The sequence below is a fragment of the Protopterus annectens genome, chromosome 7.part0, assembly GCF_019279795.1.
Source record: "Protopterus annectens isolate FY-2018-M chromosome 7.part0, PAN1.0, whole genome shotgun sequence".
In the NCBI taxonomy this organism is placed as follows: Eukaryota; Metazoa; Chordata; order Ceratodontiformes; family Protopteridae; genus Protopterus; species Protopterus annectens.
Genome location: NC_056739.1, coordinates 799,348,232 through 799,368,250, shown reverse-complemented (window position 1 = coordinate 799,368,250; position 20,019 = coordinate 799,348,232). Strand labels below are relative to the sequence as shown.

Sequence of the window (20,019 nt, the reverse complement as noted above, 5' to 3'; positions counted from 1 at the left end):
TGGTTAAAGTGTGGAATGAAGTGAGCATATGAGTACATCCTCACACTGTTTTATTTTAGTTTTTGACAGGAGGTGGCAAAGGTGCTCAGTTCTAAGATGCAGTTATTAATCTGCAGACTGTTACCTTTCACTTGCAGAGTTTTTAACTTTAGGGGTGCTGTAGTGAGTTTAGTATACATTGTAAGGACTCACCTGATTCACCAATGAAAATCTGTCTAAACAAAAGCACCCTCAAAACTCTGTCACCCAGTCATTTCTGTTTTCATAACCCTCTTCAATGCAACCTGAAATAAAAGGAAAAAAAAATTTATTGACTCATTACACCTGAAGAGAAGTTTCAACCATGCAGCTATAAAAAACAAGAGAGTACAATGAACACTCAAGTCTAAATTATCAGAAAAAAAGCACAGTTATGCTGACAACCTTCTAAGTAATTCAGTCGGTCACCACAATGGCCAAACTAAAATCATATCACTCGTTACTGAAGTTCCACGTAAAAAGCAACATGTGCCCTGAACAGTGGTGCAGTTAAATGAACAGTCACGGGCTATAAGGTAATAAGAAGGCAAAAAACAAAATCTAAAAAGAGGTGCAGACAGACAAGAGGCAAATGGGAGGGTAGCAGGCAGAAGGCAAAAGATGATAGAGGTGTGAGGTGAGAGAGAAAATAAAACTCAAAAGGAATGTTCTGTTGCACAAAACAAACTAGGTCTTCCAAAATGGGTGCCATTCTATGTATGCTTTAAGTGTTACCAGTACAGCACGGCATACTCTATAGTGTTTAGTCTGTTAACAGAGCAGTACAGTACATACACAAATGGAACCAGTGGGGAGGACATAGTACCAGTTAATCTCTGCATTACAGCACGGTTCTCCCATCTACCCCCAGGTCACTACGGCCACCACTCGCTGTTGGTCACTTTGTACACTTTTACATCACCACCAGAGTTCAGTTAGTGGCCTGGATGACTGACTGTGCTGGCAGAGATCGGGGGGGGGGGGGGGTCTTCCAGGCAGTTATGCATGTCACTCTGGTGCTGTGATACAAAGGTATCATGCACAGCATCACCAGGGGGGACAGTTAACAGCCCTACTACAAAAACTGTCCTCATTGCCAGAGTATCAGTGAGTTCACCCTCCCACCATCAAGACTACTGTAGAAATAAAGACAGTCCTCACTTCCAGTGAACAAATGTACCATTGGGGAGGCTTGAAGTAAGCAGGCAGAGGTGAGAAAAAGTTAAACAAACAAATATGTCACTAAAATGAAAAACTCCAAATATGTAAATCCGTCATGTCATCACATGAACTTTTAGCAGGTTTGATTAAGACTACTAACCCCTTTACTCTTTTCTGTACCTGGCTCAGACAAACAACACTGTTAATCTGTGCTACCTAAAAGCAGCTGGACTTTTGTACTCGACCCTGATAAGGTAGCCAGTCTGATGAAACCCATCACAACAAAGGAGTTAAAGCAAGTTCCACAAAAACATCCCCTAAACAGTACTGTACCACCACCAAGTTTTCATGGCTATAATGACAGACAGGCTGCCTTTTGCATTTCGGCTTTTGGTGAACTTGGACCAGTGTAGCTGCATCCGGGGGAAGCACACCCATGCCAGTATCAAAAAGACCCTCTTCTACCCACAAAATACAAAATAATGAATTCTGCCCAGCTAACAAAGAGCTCTGATAGCAATAAGGTATTTCAAGTACAGAGTGGGGGTTCTTCCTTTCACACACTGTTTACAATAGGTTTTTCTCAGTACTTTGTTAACCTGATAACACATATGCATGTTGCAGATCTGACAAGGTTCCAGACTCTCCTACTTCTTCCAACCAATCAAAAGGCACCAGGAAGGGGTGCCCACTATCTCCACTTCTGCAATGTACCTGCAGTTCCTACCCTGTATTTGTAGGACCTTGGCCTTGAGAAGTTATCCCTACCCCAATGAGTGTAAACCCTTCCCTTTCAGAGATTACTAGTTTCCCTTTTGACCAGACAGACAGATGTTTCTTTCATCATTCTCACAAGCTATATTATTGCAGTGAATTTTGTCCACTTCTTTAGACTTTAAAACCATTTCCCTACTTTTGAGGAAGTTACTCCCTTTGGCTAGTGGGTATTCAGGTGGCTGCTTCACCAGAGTATAATGAAACAGGTTTACTGCAAAGCTCCTAACGATTACTTTAGGAAATGAAAAATACTGCTGTTGGACTTGGAACAGATGGTGTAACTTTATAAAATGTCTAGAGTCTCACAGCCTTTACAGTACCCACAGACCTTGTTTAAATACTGATAGATTACAGTTTCTTGGGACAAGATCACTCTTCTGGCTGGTATGGGAGGCTCAGGATACCACATGTCAACCAGTTCTGTTACTTGCTGATATAATCTTATATCAATCCCATCAGAAAACTTTGGGTGAGTGTTGGGGAAATTACCTTAAAAGCATGTACCCAGACAAGTAAGATATAGTGTATGGACCTCCTTCATTCTACTGTTTTTGTCATGGCAATCAATCTGAGGGAATCTTTCCCTGGTTGAACACGTCAAGGGAGCAGACTGATACAGCACGGATTACCTCAGACTTCATACCACCAAAATCTTCTTTGACCTTCAGAGTTGCAGACTAGCAACACTGGAAACAGAGCTGGAAGATGGACTGGATCCAGTGGCTCAGGGGGAAGTATCAGCTGACTCCTCCTCATTTCCTCAAACGTTGACAGCTTTTGGGCATACTATGAGAGGTCCTGGCAAGCAGAAAAGACTGGTGAGGATTATGCAGCTTCACAGAAGCCAGATGGAAGGTGCACTCCTAGAGAAACTAGCCAGTTTTCCTTACTGAATCTTTGTAAAAGCTAAGATGAGATTTGTGGATGGGGTAAAGTATGGGATTAAGACATGAATACAAAGCTTGAATGAGGGCCTTAGATGTGCCACTGTTTACTCAGACTGTCACTAGATCCAGAAAACTTTGGACATATGTTGGAAATGCCTCCATAAACATTTTTATACACCAGTGTGTGAGCTTTGGTAGCATGATGGGATAGTCGGGTCTACAGCCCAGGGGACCAAACACTGATTAACAGCTCGGAAGCTCAAGCTGGCAAAAGAGGATGGGCATGTCCTTTTCTGGGGGGGGGCAGGATGCAAATAATTATAATCCCTCAGAGGAGAAGTGGCATTATGGTACACATCCTGAAGACAGGCTTTTACTTCACTAAACCACTGCCTGGTGGCAGCCTTCATTAGCAAGTGGGACCTCTCTTGTTCGGTATATATTTCTCGGCAGTACAGGCCAACACGGAAGGACTGTGGCTGACCAAGTTCGCAGATGACTGCAAACTGGGTGCCATAATCAACTCTCCAGCCGACACAAGCATCCTCCAAAAGGGCCTCATAGAAACAGACAACTGGTGCCAGAGCCATGGCCTCAAGCTAAACGCCAAAAAGTGTATAGTCACCCCTTTGGCAAAAACAAAGTGCCCACAAATTACCACATAGGTGGTAATCCATTAAGTACAGAAGAAGTCATTAGGGACCTGGGGACCCAAGTTGATAGCAATCTCTCATTTGACAACCACGTGGCCAAAGTGGTTAGAAAAACATTTTATATAGCCCACCTAATCATGAAGGGATTCACATCTAGATCAGGGGAGGTCATCGTGCCTCTTTACTCATCCCTCATCAGGCCCATAATTGAGTACAATGCCCCTTTTGGGATGTGGTTAGAAAAACATTTTATATAGCCCACCTAATCATGAAGGGATTCACATTTAGATCAGGGGAGGTCATCGTGCCTCTTTACTCATCCCTCATCAGGCCCATAATTGAGTACAATGCCCCTTTTGGGATGTACCTTACCAGACACCTGCAGCAACTGGAAAGACCCCAAAAGTACCTCACCAAGAGGATCAAAGGGCTCAAACAGATGCCATATGCTGCCCGGTTAAAGAAACTCCAGCTCTACTCAGTGGCATACCGCCTGCTCAGAGGCGATCTGTGCCTGACGTATAAAGCCATGTCCAACCCAGAATTAATGGACATGCTGCACCTCAGAAAATCCAAATCCCATCGAGCTACACGCTCGAGAGACTTGAACCTCAGCACTGAAATAAATAGGACATGCTGGCGGGACAGATTCATAACCCAGAGGCTCCCTTCACTCTGGAATAAAATCCCAGTCCAGGTGAGGCAGAGTCCCACATCGACTCTCTTCAAGAGGAATCTTGATGAGTGGATGGGAGATCGTAGGTTTACCCCGGCTATCACTTCTGTGTCACTGTTAGACAGAGGCACAGTATACTAACCTCAAAAAAAGGCATAGCAAAATTAATTTAAAATGGGTGCCGAAAGCCAAACACACTCTGGCTAGGCTTATAAATGCCCTAGGGCAGATAGGTTCATAGGTTCATAGATTCATACTAGGCTAAGTGTACAGCAGTGTGCAGTTGCAGGAGGAAGGCTTTGTGGATCCTTGTGGTGGTTATGTCAGAAGTTCATTGCCCCACGCACAGGGTGGCAGAAGATGACAGGAAAAAGAAAAAGCTGCTCAGCTTTTTTCCCACAGCTCTCCTTCTACCTCCTGATGAGATGGAGGGGAAATAGAAATTGCAATCCCATTCCATTATTACTCCCCAAGCTGAGGCTGTAATTCGAAGTCAGAGACAGACGCACATAAAGGAGCCAGCAAAAGGCAGTGTTACACGGATAGGCAACAAGGCTTTTCTAAGCCCTGCCTCTTTCCCCAGTGTGCCAATGTTATGTGAAGTAGGATGGGTGGTGCCATGATAATGTGTATGACCTGGCCCCACTGGGCAGCCACACCTTCTTAGCCTATTCATATGTCTTGGCCCGGTAGTCCTCCTGAGTCCTGGCTTCCACTGTGGTTTGAGAAATATGCCACTCAGCACCCCCCAGACATGTACACCCATTATCCATGCTTGCTCTGTCAAGCATCACATTTGTTAATCGAACTTGGGTTGCTTGGGCCATAATCAGGACTTCATCCCTTTATGCCAGTAAAGATGATGGCTCCACATACTGGGCAGTACTGATGCCCTAACACAGACCGATGAAGGGATTCCTGGCACTCTGACTGGGCAGGGTTAATCTGGCCACACTTCTCTGCCTGACAGAGATGTGAGAGGTCCTGGTCTTGGCATGCTAAAAATGATTAATTACTCAGATGTGTGAAACAGATAGCCCCTCACTTGCACACCATGGAGAAGACATGGACCACACATATAAAGGGCAGGTGTAAAGTTTAATAGTAAAGGAGTCTCTTCAATGTGGCACATGGAGATCTGAATGATGGCAATGAATCCAAAGTTTATATTTTCAGGTCTCAAAGTGTTAAAACTCCTAAAACTACTCATTGTCAGGTTTACAGGCTCCATTTTACTTCTGTAGCTGTGTTTACAAGTTTACTGCACTTGATGAATTAACGTTTTCACTTACCAGTTTCTGACAAATTATCTACACATACCCAGAACCACCTGATCCTATGTGCCAGGAGTCCTCAAACTCAACTAGTCATGAGGACTGCATATGGAGTAGTATGGGGGGGGATATAATCTCTTTACTTTGCATTTTCAAATGAGGTTCAACAACAGCAACTATAGATGTACAGAAGAGATTTGACAGGCAGTACTGCAAGCTTAATTGCATGCCCCCATGTCTTTAGCAGTCACGGGTTTAATAAAGAGTGATCTGAATAGAAGTTTGCAATATCTCAAGAACTGGAATGGAAGTCAAGAACTGTAAATCAACAAACTGAAAACCACAAGACTCTTAATATGTAACTGATTCAGCAATCAGAAGTACAAACTAACAGAGCTAAAGTAATGTACTTAAAATACACTTTTAAATGAAATCACTTAAAAAATGTGAACAAAGCCTTACAGATTCATCTTGCTTCTGCTGTCAACTAGTCTACAAAATGTAATCACACACAGTTGGAAGCAAATGCACACCAACAAACTGAAATCTTTTTCTTAAGTGGTTAATTCAAAATCTTAGTCAACAAAGCTAAAAAAATAACAAAAAATCTTATCTAGACTAAAGCTGAACGATATTCAGCCTTTAATGTTCTTGCCCCTTTCAGGCTACCGTGGGTTTGGGGGCAGGATATAAATTAGATTATTTTTCCCCACTCGCTTGGTGAACTGGTGTTAATACTGAAGTGCAAGGCCAAGGCATAAGGTACATTTACTATACGCTGAGTGGCACTTAAGCTCTAAATGCTACAGGTCAGCTGCAGAAACTGCTTACAAGCTTAAATGACACACACAGCTCTGAAATGTCTTTTGAAGACAGAGACATAAACCAGAGTGATTTAAATGCAAGCCCTCACAGAATCATGCTTTAAACAAATGATTAGCTTCATTTAAACTTGAGACACTATTTATTCTTTAACTAGCAACATAGAAATTAAGATGAAAGCAATGAAGTCACAGGAAGCCAGCGTGCTGCAGATAAAGCACAAACGGGCTGACCACGGAGCTGATCCTCAGTACTGTAATTCCTTGAAGTAGCACTCCAAAGTGCTACTACCACATCTGGTTGGTGGGCTGGAGTTCCTACGGCAGGAATTGAACTTTATGTCAGAGCTAAGTTTAGCTAGATGACGAATCTCGGCATCTATCTATAGCACCAGAATGAGCAGTTTTCTATATTTATCATGAAACAAAAATGAGCCTGAAAAAAAAGCAAGGCTCTTTTTACTTATTTAAAGGGAACCCAACCCTTCTCAAGCACAATTTAATTGTGTGACTCAAGTCAATGAAGAGGGTTTAAGAAATGCCACACATTAAAATTCTACAGAGTGGGTCGGGAGTGTAGACTCATGGGACACAAGCTAGGGTCAGCTTGAAGCAAGCTGGATCACAAAAAATCAGGAGAAGAAATGCTACAACTGACTGGAAGGAAGCAGGAAATACTGCAAAGCCCCAGAAAAGTCATTTGAGGACAGGCACAGCAAACTCACTGCTGATGCTATATTGTGCTATTTCCAGCTATCACGGTGCCAACTGAGTTGTATATGCTGCTGAAAGGCTTTCTCACAGAAGAAAGCCGCTGCGTTTTACTGCCTTAAGATAAAGGCAGAATCTAGGTCTGACTTCAAATGCAATGCATGACTCACTGTGTGGTTTAGAATTCAGCATTTACCCAAAATTACATGACAGTCTAAATTACTCCCTTTGGCCACACCCACTACACCATTAAAAAATACCTTGTACTGTGCAAACAGTCCACCAGATCCTCTGAAGAATGCATCTCAAGGGAGCACCATCATGTGACAGATGGCTGTGATACAGTGACAAATCAGCTCAAGACAAGTATGCCCAGGGGGTGTGCAGGGCAATATCAAATCGTGGAGCAATACACCAAGTCTAAAAGTTTTCTGTACACAAGTGCTTAGAACTAATAGCATTTCCCTATCAACATGAAGTGGTTTTGAGGTCTGACAGAGCAGAGTGCAGTTTAGCTCCTTTGGAAGGGGTAAACAAAACAGGGTTGACCGTTACTCCACAACTTCACACGGCTAAGCTTCAGCCACTATCTCAGATGCAGCAACAGTGCACAGAAGACACTTTTAGGGTGATGCACCCTGTAAGTGCGCATGTTTTGTGAATTAACTGAAAATGATCTCAAACATTTTAATATGGGACAACCACAGCCTGATAAACTGCTGAGGAGCTGTACACTGAACACCTGCAAGTTTACAAATAAGGACTACAGTTTTCTCAAAGAACAACTTAACTGGATGAGTCCTTCTAGAGGGTAACAAAGTACCTGCCAGAAATAAATGCACATGCAACTGGCCAGCAAAATGAGAATTTGTGATGTACTTAGTCTGTCTTGTTTTGCAGCCCACAGCTTCACCTATCTCCCCTGTTCTCTCCCTTCCACCTGTCCCATATCCTTTTGAAAGTCATTATTTTTTTTTATCTGCACCATTCATTCAAACAGCACATTCTATCTATCCACTATCCTTTCCACGGAGAAACATTTTTCATGTCTAAATTAGCCCAGAAATACGTCATGCTCTCCTCACAAGTCTAACATTTCTTTTCAATTACATCCAATCATTAATCCCCATTATAATTTTATGAATCCATATCACATTTCACTTTCCATTCTGTTCTCTGGTGAATATAACTTCAAATTACCCAGACATTCTATATGCTATTCTATTTAATCGCTTAATGACTGTGGTGGTCATCTATCATCCTCTGTACTGCTTCCCTCCAACATTTTAGATTACCATGTGTACATCTGTATAGCCTCAAGAACTGGACAATGTACCCCCCAGCTATGATCCCACCAGTGAGTGCTCTGTACAAACTGTGGAAGAATCTTCTTCCAGCTTTTGAAAGCATCTACTTGCTTATATGTAGCTTATTACTTTAGTCTCCCTAATAACTCTGCCTGCTCACTCAGTTCTTGGCCATCCTCTGCCAGGAAAACAATTAATCCTAGGTTATTCTATCATCTACATGTCCATAAGGAACAATCAGTGGACAACTAAATGTGGAACTAGAATTACGTCATAGAATTACGTCACCAATCTCTGACAGGTCACTGGTTGTGACATCATAAGACTTAAGATAACAACGGTCTTCTTTGTTTTCCTGTATCCCAAAACTTAAATCACAGGTGTCTTTAGCCTATAAGACGGCCCATGGAAGAAAAAAATTTCTGGAATGTTCTACATGAATGCAGCTACCTTGCAATACTGCACGTACACATGTATGTATAACTAAAAAAATGTAAAGTATGTGGAGGCAGGGAGAGTGTTACCTCCCAATAATGAAGCTGTAAAACAACGCCATAAACAAAAATGCATTCTTCAGTGGTGTCACAGCCAGACGGAAAAGAGGTTCACCATGGCAAATGAGGATGTTCAGTACAAGTGGGCACAGACGTGCACATGGCATGGTGCAAGTAAAGTAGAGAACTTCAGTGCCAGAGAAGTCCTCAATAGTAGCTTTTCGACAACGTCAGAATAAGCAAAAATGATCAGGGACAGTTCACAGATAAGAAAGGAAGTGGTACCACCAACTATTTACCAGAAGTAACCTGGCCACTTGCAGTTGTAATGAACCAACACTGACTTTCAAACTTATCAGAAAGTGAGTCAACTTGTGCTATACAGTGAGGGGGTGGGCCATCTGCAACACGTACACTCAGCGTACGAGGGAATTTCTGTGGGTATACCCATGACATCACTGTTTGACCTGACTATGTGAGTTGATGAGCATTATTTATCTGCAACAACAAACAAAACAGGAAGTGTGTGAGCGTAGGGTGGGGAGAATGGGACTCCCCAGCTGGCCAAGATGACATTATGTGACTTTTTTTCTCATTCAGTTACACAGAGTAGCAGAAAGGAGAACAAGGAGGAGGAGGGGATGTTCCTGTAACCCAGTCATGTTTCACTGACTGATCAAAAGGACAACCTTAAAGTCAGACACTTCCATTTGTTTCCAATGATGTAACAGCTTTTCACTCTCCAGTTGCTACACTCTGTACTTACTGTTAACTCAGGTTTATTTAATGTTCTGTATATGTAAACAGGGATGCTAGAGCATTTACCTATGACTGGTGAAACACTGGTTGCGATCTTGTCTGACTCCACCTACCATTCATATTAATTAAGTTTACCACAACCTCCTTGGCTATACATTAAATGAGACTTGCTTGGACCAGAACTGAAGATGGGCAACAGGATATGGGACTGTATGCAGATAATCGAATGGGGCTTCAAAAACAGCTGTGAAAAGAAGGTAATTGCTCATTAGTCAGAACAAATAAATAGTAACTCACCAAAGAATAACTACTTCAAAAATGTAACACTGTATGCAAGCGTTACTGAACAGAAATATATGTGGCAAGGAGCTGAATTAGTTAAGGGGAATGTTAAGACAATTTTGCACAGCAAGGTTGTTAGTAATTCACCAGAATGCAGAGACAGAAAAAGATGGCATTTATGACAAAAACAAGAATCTCAAAACTTTTCTTTAAAGTGAGCATGGCTGCAACTCCGGCAGTAAACAGTGGGAAAGTGAATATCTTAACAGGAAGTACAACAAGATCCATGTCAAACTATAACTTTTTAAAATAGCTGCCCAGAAAGTAGAAACATACGATGTGGTGATTAGAAGGGCAGAAATGATTTGAAGTTGAAGACCACAGTATCTGGTTACCTACTCATGTTTTCTTCTTTTGTAAATCATAACGGGACAAAATGACTAAAACTGGCATCCACAGACATGTGACCCAGCTTTTATGCAAGGGGTACAGAAGAGCACAGCTACTACATCCCCTGGATTTCATCAAGACTTTTGATTCAATCCCACACAGAAGACTGACAAGAAAAGCTGGAATAGTTGAGGGTAGAACCAAGGTTAACATACTGGAATGAGAGGAAGAAGGTCAGAAACAAAGAAAGGGACAAACAAGGGTTGGTCCTGGTGCAGTACTCTTCGGTCTGTTCATTTCACACACATCTGAGGGAACAGGGGACAGAATCAAGCTTTTTACTAATGGCAGAAAGTCAGCCACAGTACTGGTGGCTGGCAGAAGTACGAGGAGTTTATAGGTTCATAGGTAAGTACTAGGCTATCTGCCCAAGGGCATTTATAAGTCTAGCCAGAATGTGTTGGCTTTCACCACCCCCTTAGATTAGTTCCCTGTGCCTCTGTCCAGCAGAGCCATTAGTTCCCAGCGTCACTGTCCAGCAGAGCCACTGCAGTGAACTCCGGGGTATATTTTCTGTTTCCCATCAACCCGTCAAGGTTTCTCTTGAAGAGTGTTAGTGAGGGGCTCTGCCTGATGTATATTGGAATCCTGTTCCAAAGCATGGGGAGTCTCTGGGATAGGAATCTATCCCTCCAGCATGTCCTATTTATCTTTGTGGTGAGGTTTATATCTCTAGAGCGTGTGGCTCTCCGGGATTTGTTTTTTTTTTTTTTTAGGTGGAGCATGTCCATCAATTCTGGGTTGGATATGGCCTTGTATGTCAGGCAGAGATCACCTCTGAGTAAGATGTATGCAACCGAGTACAGCTGGAGTTTCTTGAGTCGGGCTGCATAGGGCATCTGTTTGAGGCCAGTAATCCTCTTGGTGAGGTCCTTTTGTGGTCTTTCCAGCTGTTGCAGGTGTCTTGTAAGGTACATCCCAAATGGGGCGTTGTATTCTATGATGGGTCTAATGAGTGATGAGTAGAGAGGCACTATAACCTCTTTTGTTCTAGATGCAAACCCTTTTGTGACTAGGTGGGCCACATAGAAGGATTTTCTAACCACCATGGCAATATGATTATCAAAGGAGAGATTACTATCTACTTGGGTCCCCAGATCCCTTATTACATTTTCTGTATTTAGGGGACTACCACCTATGTGGTAGTTCGCGAGTACTTTGTATTTTCCAAACAGGATGACTATGCACTTTTTGGCATTTAGCTTGAGGCCATGACTTTGACACCAGGTATCTGTCTCAGTGAGACCCATCTAGAGGGTATCTGTATCAGCCGGAGAATCAATTATGGCCCCTAGTTTGCAGTCGTCTGCGTACTTGGTCAGCCATAGTCCTCCTATACTTGCCTGTACCTCTGAGAAATATATACCGAACAGGAGGGGTCCTAGGACTGAGCCCTGAGGGATGCTACTTGTAACCGGTTTAGAGTCGGACGTAGAGCCTACAACTCTCATCATGTGGGTTCTATCCATGAGCCAAGTTGGCAACCCATCTCATGACGTAGGGGTTTATGTTCAAGCTGGTGAGCTCGTCTACAATACTAGAATGGGGAATGGTGTCGAAAGCCTTTGTGAGATACAGGTAGGCTGTGTGGACCTCCTTTTCCCTCGTCTAATGCCTTGGTAACCATCTCAAAGAAGTCCACCAGGTTTAGGAGGCATGATCTGCCCTTAACAAAGCCAAACTGGGTAGGGTCCAAGGTTTGGAGGTTCCCAATGTCTCCGTTAATGAGTTCCATGATGATGCGTTCCATAGCCTTGCAGACCAGGCTAGACAGGCTTATAGGGCGATAGTTCCCGGGGTCCGTTGTGGCTCCACCTTTGGGAAATGGGATAACTGTTGCTGTACGCCACTCTGCAAGTACGTAGCCTGTAGAGAGGCTGAGTTTGAACAATGTGTTTAGGTGAGGGGTTAGTTAATTTTGGAGCTCTTGTAAGACAAAGTCTGGGACACCGTCCAGTCCCATTGAAGCTGTGTTTTTGGCTTTGGATAGGGCTGTTTTAACCTGTGTGTCGGTGATTGCCAGGGCCCTACATTCTTCTGGTATGGTTAAGGGTCCTTTAGGGGGTGAGAGGGGGGTGAAGTTTGCACTAAACCTGTCTGCCAGAATGCTGGCAATATCAGTCGGTTCAGTGTATTTTGTGCCATTCTGCACTAACGCAGAGCAGATCTGAGCGTTTCCACTTAGGTTCTTGACATATCTAAAGAACGCTTTGTGGTTATCTTTGGAGTCACTGGCAATTTTTCTTTTGAAAATAGCCTTGGATGATTTAATGAGGGATCGTAGTTTCTTGCTGATACTGATCAGGGATGTCTTTCCTTCTTGGGATTTTACTCTTTTCTGTACTAGTTTCCTCCTTCTGTAAGCAAGGATTTGAAACTTTGTCCAAATGGACTGAAAAATGGCAGTTAGAGGTTCACTGCATATGAATGTAAAGGGCTGCTCAAGAACCAATGTAATCCTGGTGTGAAGTAAAAGATGTGGAAGGAGAACTACTTCAATAAATCAGGAAGAAAACTTGGGAGGGGTTGATTACACCTAGACCTGATGGCCAGCTGTAGACAGGAAGTGTAGTGGTAACAGCCAACAGAATATTGCAGTGTATCCTCAAAGAAACAGACTCCAAGGAAAAAATTAATTTGCTGTTAATAAACCCTGGTCAGAGCACACCCTGAATATGTCATTTTCTGGAGCCCATAAAAAGAAAGCAGAAGACTGCAGGAGAGAGTCCAGGGAAAAGCCACCAGAAAGGTTTGTGTGGTGAAGGGAGAAAATGTGACAAGAAACTGCAGAAGATAAAGCATTTCTCCTTACAGATGGAGAGACCGCAATAATGGTGCTCGGAATCATTTCAAGGAGGTGTGAATGGGTAACCCTAAACTAGGAGGACAGAGGAAGGATCTCAAGTAGTAGACTTGGAAGGCCACTTGCTTCTTGAAAAAGCAAAAGTAATTCTTTACTGAGAGGGTTGTGGATCCATGAGATGGACTATAAAATGTATGTGATGGTGAGATAATCCAAAGAGGCATTCAAGCGTGCAAGGGACAGGTGCACAAGAGGTGATGGTGGAAACAGACTATATACACTTAAAGGCCAGTTTATACAGGCTCACTGTATCATTCTGCCATCAGAATTTTTATAATTGAACCCCAAGGGTTTGCAAACTTACAAATTAATTGCAGGGAGGAGGCATGAGGGTCTCTGTACCTTGCTAAGAATTTTTCAATGGGCATGTTTTCATTTTACTGGGTTATCTGTGGTTTGGCAAGTTTTAGCAACCCATTAAGTGAACTTCTAAGACCAGACTGTCTGACGGTTGGGTGGGGAGCAAGGTCACGGTGTAATGCATAAAAGGATGGAAGAGATGACAAAATAAATCTCTCATCTGGCATGCAAACCTCTAAAGTTCTAAATGACTATCAGTCACTGGTTATTCAGTGCTTGACAGTGGTGATGCAACAAGTAGACTGCACTGGGGCGGGACAGATCAATGCGCAATGCTACCATTTCTGCCAACATGCACCAAAACCCTGCTTCTACCATTACAACTGGGCAGATTGCATTACCAAAACATTCTAACAAAGCTCAATGATTTCAAGTTTTACATCTTAGCCATCAAGTTTCTACAAATAAGATGTCAATTAAGTTCTGGTTTCTCTGCTGTTTCACTTGACAGAACTCTATGTTCTGTCATGAAGTAGTACAGACCGTGTTGCCTGTACAAGGCTCATTTACAACGGCAGGTAAGTAGACTTGTCCACAAGGGCCTGTTTTCAGCCACAAACCAGTAACAGTCTAAAACAACAGGCTACAATGCAGCACAGAAGTCTACAGCCAGTCCTAGACATAGATACCTGCATTAAAACAGCAGTAAATGAGAAAGCCAATGGCAACAACGGGAAAAGTAATCAGTGGGTGTAGCAATTAGAAAGTACAAAAGAAAGGGAAACAGGTACTACAAAACTGAGCCTCCATGCCATGAACAAAAGATGAAGAATGCAACAGCACGCTAAGCAAGCTTCAAGATAGAGATGAAAAGATTAATAAAGTCAAGTAATTTATAATCAAAGCTACGGAGTTAAGGACAAAGCAAGTTGAAAAAACGAATGGGTGTCCACTGCAAACGCTCACAGAAACAGCACTGAAGATTCACAAGTGAAACAAGAATGAATTTCCCCAACAGCAAGTTGGATATGAATGAATTGTATAGAAAAGTAGTGTCATGCAGTAATCCATCTACAAGTCTGACTCTGCACTGCACCACATAAATAAAAAAATGTAATTTACTTCAGAGAGTTGCCTATACAATACATCTGAATAATGAATCAAAGCCATCATATATACCTTGGTAAAGATCTTGCTATCACTGCATAATATACAAATTTAATGGTGGACTCCAAAATAAAATCCTGCCAGCTGACATATGGATCAGATAATAGTGAACTGACCAACAAATGTAAAGGATACATAAAAGTACATAAAATCACAAGAAGGAAAACATGGAGGGCATTGTGTGTGCATCACAAGATAGGGTCCATGCCAGATTTCCCAACACCTACTGCAACATGAAAGTGTGTCAATCAAAAATAAAGTTGCTGACGATTCTGATGCAGGTGTTTTTCTGTACAAGAGTCAACCCCACTATGCAGGGGGCCACTTACAGGTTTAATACATCAAAGGGGTAAATTCTAACCACAGCACTCTTCAATGAAAGCACATTTTATCCAAAAACTATTGGCTGAGCATTTGACCATCAAGCGACTGCTATGATATCCACAAGAGGCAAATCAACAAATATAAAGGACACAAATAAAATCAAGACATTAATTGTCTTAGAAAATGCAAATATTGTTAGAGAAAGAAATGATGCAGCTGCCTAAAAAAACAACAGACAATTAAACAGCAAAAAGATAAGATGCAAATACACACCTCAAACCACAAGGACAACAGTGCACTAGGTAACACCGAACAAACTCCTAGCAACTGCTATCAGAAGCTCTCCTGAAGCATGGCCACTGACTTGGACTGGGGGGGGGGTCCACTGTTATAAGCATCACCAGACCTAAAAGTAAATGTCACTGAAAGCTACTGAATCCCATCATCATACAGTAGGGGAGAATATAAAAGCACTGAATGTGTATATGAACATTGTGGTGGCTGGGAGTGGGAGGAACACAATCACTGTAGTCCAAGTCTTTCAGACCATATGTGTGTGTGTGTGTGTGTGTGTGTGTGTGTGTGTGTGTGTGCGCGCGCGCACATGCGTGGCAGTGAGGGTGGGGAATATTTATTTATTTTATTTTACATTTGTTGCCCGGGATAGTCGGATTTATATCCATTTTCAGTAGAGTCCCGGGGAGATAAGCTCCAACAGATTACTAGACTACTAACATACAGGTACTAGTTGTTATACAGTTAAATACTACAAATTTTAAACAGTTCAGGAATCTTCACACTTTATACAAAATACATGTTACAAGCATTAGATAAGATATTTTAGACTTTATGTACAAGGCTTCATTAGTAACTAAAAAGTAATTATTAAACAAATACATACTTCAAGTTTCAACAGTTCAGCAATGCTCACAGTTTAAACAATACTTGTTGCCTGCCTTAGGTAGGATGCTTTAGAATTATATGCAGAATAATCTTTTGCTGCAGTCTCAGCATCTCCAAGCACAGATCACTACATATAATGGTGCAAGGCAACTAAACGGTGAGGGGGCCACAAACCTTTTGCGAATCTAACTTCTCCAATCAAGTATCACTGTAGGATAGAAACACAGCCTTAGGAAGAAGCTCACAGGTAGTACAGTCCCACTTTCACGCAGCAGGGGTCACTGTCGAAAATGATGTAGAAACACTGATTGTGGGGGGAGCTCACAGCTACTGCAGTCACAGCCTTTTCCTGCAAGAACTCCTATAGGTAATGCTACAGAAGCACTTACATGGGCAGGTCACAACTAATTAAGTCCTAGCCTCTCCCTGCATGGGTCAATATAGGTGGCAGTGGTGCTTTGAATAGATTGTATAGGAGCTCACAGGTACTGCTGTCCCAGCTTCTCGCAGCAGGGGTCAGTTATAAGCACCAAGGGGGAGGGACCACAGCTACAGCTGCCCCAGTATCTCCTAGCCAGTCACTGTAGATAATGCTTGCATCATCACTGAATGTGATGAATTTCACAGCTACTGCAATCAGTAACTCCCCAGCAGAGGTCAGTGTAGGAAATTATGAGCAAGCACAGACTGTAAGGGCGCTTTTACCTACTGCAGTCTCAACTTTTTCCAGCATTTAGGGAATGACAAAGGAACACTGATTGCTAGGCAGCACACAGCTACTGTAGTCCCAGCCTCTCTCAATATAGTCACTAGGGTTGCCACCTTTTCAAATGCCCAATGTGGGACATTTTTTGTAGAAATGTGAGATTTTGCAGGACAAACATACCCACGGCCAGTGCAAAGGACAGAACTTCACTTTTTTGCCAAAATAAAAGCTTTTTTTTAGCATTTGAGTTGCTTATGCTGCTTCATACAATATTTGTGTGTTCCAGATACAAAATAACTGTTTTATGCAACTATTAAAGGAAACTTAAATATATTTTGTCTTAAAATTTCAGGACATTTGCCATTTTTTATTTTTTTTCGCAGGACACAACTGCCCAAAGTGGGACTGTCCCTCGCAAAGAGGGACAGGTGGTAACCCTAACAGTCACTGAAGGAAACCGTACAGGAAGATGACTGTAGAGAAGAGCTCAGACTTCCTCTTATCTGCTGAAAGTTCATTGCAGACAATAGTGCAGAAGCTGAAGCAGTCTCAGCAGTGGGGTCACTCACTGATAGTAACAGCACAGGAGTAGTAAAACTGTGTGAAAGCTCAGAGCGGCTGCAGTTCCAGTTTCTCTCACTAGGGACACTAAGTATGACATATGAACATTGATGCAGTCCCAGCCTCTTCCAGTAGGAGGCAATTTATGTAATGGTGTAGGAACACCTGAGGCAGTCCCAGCATATAGTACTACAGGACAGTCTGTGCCATCATCCAACTTTCTAAATGGATGCATTTGTCTTGCTTTAAATACACATGTGAAATCTGTACAACCAGGAAAAACCCCTGCCATTTACACTTCCCTCAAGGTAAATGTTTGAGATAGCTGTTATCCAGCTTATAAGGAATAGCTGCAAAAAGCCTTATCAAAAAGAGAAACAGCAAGTATATATCAGAAAGCAGGAATAATACACACAGAAACAATTTCCTCCTTTGCACACAGTTTCCTGTGGCACAAAGAGAAAATGTTTTTTGTGCGTGTGTAGACTAATGGAAACTGCAGGGCTTATTTCACCACTAAGACACACATACAGACGACATGGAAAAGGCAAGAAATGATGACACAACAGTTTTAAAAATAGTCAACATTCACTATTCTACTAAAGTATGAGAACATTGTAGTTGTGGTTAATGTCTCTAGGAGACTGCTGTCACCACATACTAAATAAGGTCAGAGTTCCAAACAGGAACAGGAAACTACAACAAAATGTGGAAGCTGGGCACACACGCAAAGCTGCAGATATTGTTTAACTAGCAAATGTACTATGAATTGCCAAAGTAGTTTACCCTGAAGCCTGAAATAAACTGTGAAGAAGCTTCTCTAGCAAACCTGGTTACCTGACTCTTTTCTACAAGATAGGATATTCAGCAAGTTACAACCACTAAAAATCCTTATTTGAAAAGAGATCAGATTAAAAATTATAACTACATAAATAAATGAAATATCATATGCAGGCAAAGCTAAAAATACTCTAGCAGAAGCAGATGAAATTAAATAAAAGCCCTAAGCCTAGCTTCTTAAAAACCTCAAAAGACAGGCTGTTTAAGACGCTAAGAAATACCAACCTGATGTGGAACCCCCACACATCTACTACAGGGTATTTTGACTTACAAAAGACTCTGTTGTCCATATAATGAACTGAAAGGAAGTTCTCTGCCAAAATGTAGGATGTTTTGGGTGTGGTGTGACTTGCTCTCTTTATGCCTAAACAGTACTCTGTCAATACAGTATAGATGAGATACATCAAAACATTTGCAAAAATTCAGATTTTATTTTGGGGGGGGGACTTCCAGAACACAGGCCACTTACTGAACAAGCACATTTATGGCTTTACATCCTTGCAAGGATAAGGCAATATCTCTTTCAAAGGGGCTGCGTTTCTCAGATATACAATCAGTAAAGTTCACAAGTTTAGATGAAGGACAGGACCTTTTGTCATCAAAAAGCCTGCAACCGCTTTCCCATCTGCACATCTTTGCAGTCATCAGTATATTTTGTTACCCGAATGTAATCCCTTGATTTTCTGTCAGCTAAAAATACTAAACAACAGAAGCCAAAAGACCAAACTCTGCCACATAAAACCATAATCCTTTTTATTTCTTCACTCAAGAAATCAGGGATAAACATTTCCAACTCAGGATAATTTTATAAATACTATTATTATTCACTTAGAAAACTTGGAGAATGCAAGGATCTGTATTAACACAGAATGCCTGAAGAACAAGATCTGTTAAGTGGAACATCTGTTTTGCCACCAAAATAAACTGAAGGAAAACAAGTTCAGCTGAGACCCTGAGAACTATTTACACCAACTTGGTCAGATTCTTCTCAAACTTCCCAGGGAATTATTCTGCCATTTCCTTCTGTACACCATTAATTAATATGCTGCCGGTTTTGATTTATCACTGTTTAAATGCCAGTGTTGTACTGTGTTAAAGATGCTTTTCTATGACATTGTTGGCAGCTGCTTTGTCGAAACTCCAGTGATTATTAACTACGTAAGCATTGTCTTGTACAGCATCCCTGTCTCGGAACACTAAACACTGTCTGTTGCTCTCCAAGATCCCATGACCCAGACAAATGACTTTTTAAAGTTTTCCTTCTGACTTTGCACACCCTCTGCAGTACTATATTTAGGCATAAGAGTGTGGGGAACACCATACATTAATAACAATAATGTCACAGTGACATTCTGCGATGCAAGACTGCATTCTTACTTTCTGACATTCTGTGAGGCGAGACTGTATACTTGCTTATTCTGTTTTGTTAAAGCATCGGCTGTGATGTTACAGGGGTAACTTCCAGTGTTTAGTTTATCGTTATACAAACTCAAAGGCCTTAACTAGCTCTGTTTTTCCTGTAAAGTAAACGTGAACATCTAAAAAGTACAACGTAGTGGGACACCAACATTACAGGCATGAAAAAAGGGAGGATGCAGGAAGACTGTGTGAAGCGTGCCAGATTCCACACAGACAATTCAAATTCACGTCATGTAAATGAAGCAAAAGAAGGAAGCTGTAGGAAGTACAAAGTTTAGGCAAAGAATGGTAGATTATGAAACCCTAACCTTATCCACAGAAATTCTACTACTTAGACATAGCCCATAAGTAAAAATCAGATTAAGAAGAGAGAAATGAAGGGTATGACAATTGCTGGATTCCATCTTAGTTTGACAAGCATAGAGATCTGTTCACACTACTAAACTACAGCCACTTTCTAATTCAAGGAAGAATAAAGAATGCATAACGAATACAGAGAATGGGTGACAAAAATCCTTTTTACTCCCAAATGTACTGTACAAATTTAAAACTTAAAGGCCTTAACTCCACCATAGGCCATACAGGCCATTCACTGGAGTTTGTTTCACAGAAAATCAGATTATGGAAACTGCATGGCAAGCTGAGCTAAGAAATTACAAAGTGTTG

General features: G+C 41.8%; 1 protein-coding gene across 5 annotated transcripts in view; it reads right to left on the bottom strand.

Annotated features, from left to right (window-relative positions):
* Positions 1 to 20,019, bottom strand: part of KDM6B (lysine demethylase 6B) — a 175,710-nt gene that overhangs the window by 144,920 nt on the left and 10,771 nt on the right. For all 5 annotated transcript variants that reach the window (XM_044077326.1, XM_044077328.1, XM_044077329.1 and 2 more), the window contains exon 2: positions 193 to 284. The gene's annotated coding sequence lies outside the window, so the exon portion shown is untranslated. The remainder of the gene's footprint in view (positions 1 to 192; positions 285 to 20,019) is intronic.